This window comes from Micropterus dolomieu, linkage group LG06 (genome assembly GCF_021292245.1).
Source record: "Micropterus dolomieu isolate WLL.071019.BEF.003 ecotype Adirondacks linkage group LG06, ASM2129224v1, whole genome shotgun sequence".
Classification (NCBI taxonomy): domain Eukaryota; kingdom Metazoa; phylum Chordata; class Actinopteri; order Centrarchiformes; family Centrarchidae; genus Micropterus; species Micropterus dolomieu.
In genome coordinates this window covers 13,766,581-13,772,695 of record NC_060155.1, presented here as the reverse complement: position 1 = coordinate 13,772,695, position 6,115 = coordinate 13,766,581, and the positions used below count along the sequence as shown (strand labels likewise).

The 6,115-nt window shown below is 44.3% G+C and overlaps 1 long non-coding RNA gene across 2 annotated transcripts; it reads right to left on the bottom strand.

Moving 5' to 3' along the window:
• Nucleotides 1-1,958: 1,958 nt before the first annotated feature.
• On the bottom strand, nt 1,959-4,524 carry LOC123972814. 2 transcript variants are annotated; one of them, XR_006825478.1, is made up of 5 exons: nt 3,994-4,524; nt 3,761-3,805; nt 3,060-3,154; nt 2,333-2,426; nt 1,959-2,237 (listed from the first exon to the last, which is right to left on the bottom strand). It is a non-coding gene; the product is annotated as an uncharacterized LOC123972814 (long non-coding RNA). The 2 variants fall into 2 exon arrangements; XR_006825477.1 differs by having other exon boundaries at nt 3,761-4,524.
• Nucleotides 4,525-6,115: the final 1,591 nt, after the last annotated feature.

Sequence of the window (6,115 nt, the reverse complement as noted above, 5' to 3'; positions counted from 1 at the left end):
AAAAAAAAAAAAAAAGAGCCAGCGGAGAGAAGTAATAATCCGAGACAGAATTTAATTTCCAAGATTAATCTACAATTAAAAAACTTAAATATTCTCTGACATTATGGTCACAGATTTATGAGAGAAACTTCACTTTGCAAGGATGCAACATCACACACACAAACGTCTGCCTTGTAGCGTAGTCGGCCTATGCATGCATTGGAAAGTTATATTAAACTTTGCAATCGGATTTAGCAGTGAAGAAATAGCCTACTCATGAGTTTAGCTCACAATCACTATCATGCACCTTAGAGACTTTGCCTTGGATTCGGCGTATTCAGAAGATCACACCAGAGGGATTTTCGATTTTTTGTGACATCAATTTCAGGGAATTTCCGATTTTTCTTCTGGTAAATTTCACACTTTCATCTAGGATCTTTTTGTTGGTTATTAACCCAGACCCCCTATTTTTTGAAAATGTAATATAGTCAATTTAAATATGTGAAAACACCTAGGAGAAATCAATTATAGACTACAGATGAGCTAGCCTACATCTAAGAAACTATCCCTTTAATTAAGATTCCTTTCTGAAATCACCAAGGCTGCAGTGCTGGCTGTATGGGCTGTTGGGTTCAGAACGTCTCTGGTTACATATGTAACCCTTGTTCCCCGAGAAGGGGAACGAGACACTGCATCGGTGACGACACTATGGGAACGCCTCTGGGCGTGGCAGGGCTGAAATCATGAATGAAACTACTCCAATCCTATTGGCGTTGCTAGCGTGTGACGGCGCAACTGGAGGCATATATAAGCCCGCCGGCACACCGGACACATTAGCTCTTTGCTATGAAGCAAGGCACTCCAGGCGGGGTGAGGTGTGGCCGACCGACGCAGTGTCTCATTCCCCTTCTCGGGGAACAAGGGTTACATACGTAACCCGAGACGTTCCCCTTCGAGCGAACTCGAACTGCGTCGGTGACGATACTATGGGAACGAGAATACCCACTATTCCACGCAGAAGCCCCTGCCTGCTCCCCCAACGTGCAAAAACCTGTGGGCACGACTAGGAGGAGAGCGCACGGGTGCCGGGTGCAGAAGGAAGGTCCAGACTGTAAAACCGGATGAAAGTGTGAGGAGTGGGCCCAGCCAGCTGCCTCTCACAAATCCTGGAGCGAAGCCCCTACGAGGAGGGACCTAGAGGCCCCACCCTCCTCAGAGAGGTGATAGCGAGGAGAAAGGCCAAGGGTCAGGTGCTTGGCCTCAGCCGACTCCAGGGGTTCGAAGGGGGCCTCAGCCAGCGCTTCAAGAACCACCACCAGGTCCCAAGTGGGAACCCTGGAACGAGTCACGGGTCTCATCCTCTGGGCTCCACGGAGGAAGCGCACGACCAGTGGAAGCCTCCCCAGAGGCCCATCCCTCAGAGGGGTGTGGAACGCCGCCACGGCAGCCACATACACCTTGAGTGTGGATGGGGAAAGGCCAGCAGAGTCACCGGGCAGGTAACTGGGTCCACCGCCCGTTCTCTACACCAGGTGGCAAACACATTTCACTTCAGGCCGTACTTCCTTCTCGTGGACGGGGCTCTGGAGCTGAGCAGCATCTCCTGTCCCCTCTGTTCGGCCCGCCTCCAGGAACTGGACCCACAGTTTCCACAGGGCGGGGCAAGGGTGAAAGACCTGGCCCTCCGCCTGAGACAGCAGGTCCCTCCTCAGGGGGACCTGTCATGGCGGGCCCTCGAGGAGCGATATTATGTCCGAGAACCACACTCGGGCCGGCCAAAACGGGGCTACCAGCAGTAGACTGACACCGTCTTGACGGACCCGCTCCAGAACACAGACTTCATCTGCTCTGCCTGGTCAGAGCACTGAGTATTTACACTCTGAGGTCCTCCCGGTGGAGGAAAGCAGACCAGTTGCTGTTGTGTTTCGGGTCCCCCAAGGCTGGGCTCCCCGCTTCTAAACACACGATCAACAAAAGCATACAGGCGCAGCCTCGGCCACGTCCGTACCATGGCATCCAGCCCTAGCGGGGCTGGGGGCGAGAGGGAGAACCACAGGGGACAGTGCGAAGTCTCGAGACGCAAACAAGTCCACGTTATGGGTCCGAACCTGTCGCATAATAACCACCACCTGGGGGTGGAGTCTCCATTCCCCGGGCCTCAGCCCCCGTCTCGACAGCAGGTCTGCTCCCTGGTTCTGGGTCCCAGGACCAGGGATGTATCCTTATTTATCCTTTCATCTCTTTAAACCTGTCAGTTGCTAGAAGAGGTATTTGAGTTGGTTTTCCATATTACATTTCATCTTACTTGTCGTTCATAGACATTTCTGTGAGTACACTGAGTAGGCCTACTTACATTGCAGGTTTTGAAGACGTCAGTCATCTGCTAGCAGGTTCACTTGGAGGCCACGGAGGGTCGGGTGGCATCCCATGTGTACCTCATATTGTTCCTAGATTGACAATCAAAATAATAATTATACAAATATTTTTACAGCACATCAAGCCATAAAGTGTAACAGTTCTACCAATGTAATTCTAAAATAATAATAATAACAACAACAACAACAACAAATCCATCCAGCTGCAACTACTAAAGACAAATTTTACTGCCCAAAAAACACGTTTTGAACTTTTTCCATCCACGATTCTTTGGGAACAACCGCAGGTGAGCTGCTTGTGGAGAAGGCTTATAGTCTCTCTCTGTTTGCTTGAAACTGGCTGTAGACCGTATGGCGACCAATCATGGATGGACTTGGTCTCTTAGACGGATAGAAAAATAAAAAGTCATGCTCAGCACATAAAATCTGAGCGAAATTGTCGATTTTCTGTCTTGGTTTATGTGTTCAGGGCAGCCCAAGAATTTAAAAATAAGATTGTAAATGGATTTTAAAGTGATTATGTACCAGAAAAACGTACAAAAATGAATGCAAATGAGAAATGACAATTGAAAGTAGATGGCTCTATCCATCACAAGACAATATCATAATCAAATTTCACTATTATAGTACAGAGGTCCCAATCTGTATTGACTGACCATTATGTGATCAACATTGTTGCTACGGCAAAGGCAATCTTAAACTCACTTGAAGGTCATAAATCCGGAGGATCTCTGCAGGGCGTCTGCTCTCTTGGCCTTCTGCTTGTACAGGGCAATCAGTTGTGGTGTGTATCTCTCAAGCTCCAGTAGAATTGGTTGCATAGGTTCAACATTTGTAAACACATAAATGTATGCAGATTAATGGTTTCCAACTTGGGCCTCAACAGAAAAACATAAGGCATCAATTACTTGTTTTAAGCAGGATGGCTGACAAAAAGAATATAGTTTTTACCACTGCATTGACAAGAAAAGAAAATGTAGGGTCATCCTGCAATTTTTTTTTTTAACTAACTTGTTCTTTAACCTAACATTTTGCTGCATCAAAGTGAAATATTATGTGGCTATGAATTGAGTAAGGCAATCTAATATATTTTAAACTAGAGTAATTGTATAATATTTCATCATTTAACTTTATCTGAAGCAACATTCCCCACACCAACACAGACCCCTTTTTCTCAACAATGCCATTTTTGGTCTGATGGGTTTTGACTGGAAGGATGATTTATTTAAACCATATCTAAAAAAAATAAATAAATCAGGTTTGGGGCAATTTTATGTATTGCACAAGCTCAAACAATAAAAACAGGTAAGATGTAGATGCCAATGCTGCCAGAAATGCTAAGGGATAAAAGCACACTGTTAAAAACACCTCAGCATCTACAGAAAGGGGGGGGGGGGGGGGGTTACCTGTGGGCCACCTTGACACCGCTACTCACACTAGTGCGCAGCCACCTAAACACAGCAGAATACACACATCAAACACCACACAATAAAACTAAGTTAAGCATGCGCACACAGCTGTCATACACACCACCACATGCAGTGAAGGGGAAAGGGGTTCTCAAAATCCTCCACCCTGTCTGTCTGGCACAACACTTAAAAGAAGGGGAAATAATGGCTAACAAGCTGAGGGAACTCACACAGCCAAAACAGGGAAAACGGCCACACCCTTAGCAGACCTTAGCAGTTGGCAAAAACATTCACAGGGGCCCATTCACCTATAACAAATCTAATAAAATAAGATTCCACATAAAAAAAATAAAAATAAATAAAGAGCACAAATAACAGTTGATCAGGCAGGCAAAACAGCAGTGGCTATACAACCCTAAAATTACAAGAATTTAATTAGTTCAGTTATTTAACACATACTACAAAAACATACCTGCTAAATACCTGACAAATGATATTTACCTCAAACAATGCAGTAAATAGTCAGCCCAGCTTTGACACCACCTCATTTACGGATCAGACGTTTAGGCCTACTGCAATGTAAATCATGTTATCAAAGGCACACAAACTACTAAACTTGCATAGTTCTACTGGATAGCATATTTTTATCTCAGGGTTATCAACCACCAATGCCTTATCTGCGGTGAACTTTAACACAACAGGCTCTTCAGCCGACAAGGTCTGGACAACAGGTGGCTTAAAATGCCTGTGATGAAAACAAATTAAAACATTGTCAGCCTTGACATATGACTTCTACAAGACATACCTGCTCTCTAGCCACACTGGAACACAATGCCTACAGAGAGATCCTGACTGTTCGCTATAAATCAACTCTTAAGGAGGCAAAGGTGTGTGCCTGCTTCTGGAGAGACAGGGGGTGGAGCTTTATTGAGAGGCTGCAACCGACCATGGCCTTACTAGGCTGAAAGCCTGCCTATTACATACATATTCATTATAAAATCTCACAGTCACAGCTGGACTAATGAACTTTTCTAAAACAGTACAATATCCCCCCTGCGTCTCAAATCTTAAATAAAAACTGAACATTCCTCACCAACTTTCATTACCACAGTGGAAAATTTTTCCTTTACAAATACATAGTACAGCCACTTCAGATGAGGCAACTTGTGTCTGCAATTGAAGGGCTGAGGGGTTTATTAGGTTCACTGCTGATAAAATGAAACACTCAGCCATACATCAACACTATTTCAGGATACAATCTTACCCGAAATGTCTTTGAAGCTTGAGGAAACTCATTTGAGTGAAGTGTAGGACTAAATCTTAAGTATCAGTCTTAGTACTGATTCACGACACTTTGCTGTGCCTCAAAAAGGATTTTGGATGACGATGTAGCCAAGGACCAATCACATCAAAGAGATTTCCTTATTTAAGAATATTCTCAGATAAATTCACATTGAATGGTGAAACTCCTAAGAGGAGTTTATATTCAACACACATTTAACAATAAAGAATTTTCAAGATAATACATCATGATATAGGCCTACACATTAATAAATGACTACTGGCAACTCCTAACCACTTGAGAGACCTCTAGATGTCTTTTGGGAATTTTGCTTCTTTTGAATATGTGGCTCTTCAGCTGAATTCCTCTTCTCGAGCTATTTTTCTAAATATCTACAGGCCCCCTAAATACTGTGCAAACTTTTTTGATGACTTTGGTGAACTGCTGTCTACAATCTGTATCGACTTTGACTGTGTGGTTATTGTTGGTGATTTTAACATCCATGTTGACAACCCCCAGGACAGAGGGACTAAAGAACTGTGTTGTGTTCTTGATAATTATGGACTGACCCAACATGTGACGGAGCCCACACACAATAAGGGGCACACTTTGGACTTAGTCATCTCCAAGGGTCTGGACATTTCCAAGGTTGTGGTGACTGATGTTGCTCTCTCTGATCATTCCTGTGTTTTCTTTGAGAGTGCTGTCTGTGTGCACACAAATGTACAAACAGAGGTAATCACAAAACGGCATATCACTGAAAACACTAGTGAAACATTTATTGAGGCTTTCTCCTCGACACCCGCCCTCTCACGGGTCTCAGTCAATGAGTTTGTAGATAATTTCAGAAAAAAATCTTCAGGTTCATTATGACATCTATAAAGAGAGACTTCGCATTTATAATTTAGAACTGAGAAATGCAAGGTGGGACTTCTTCTCTGACATCATCACCAAAAACACTAATAATGCACATGCCCTGTTTGCTACTGTCGACAGGCTAACCAACCCTCCTGTGTCTGTAGCCTCTGAACTTCTATCCACCAGGGCCTGCAATGAATTTGCCTCCTTCT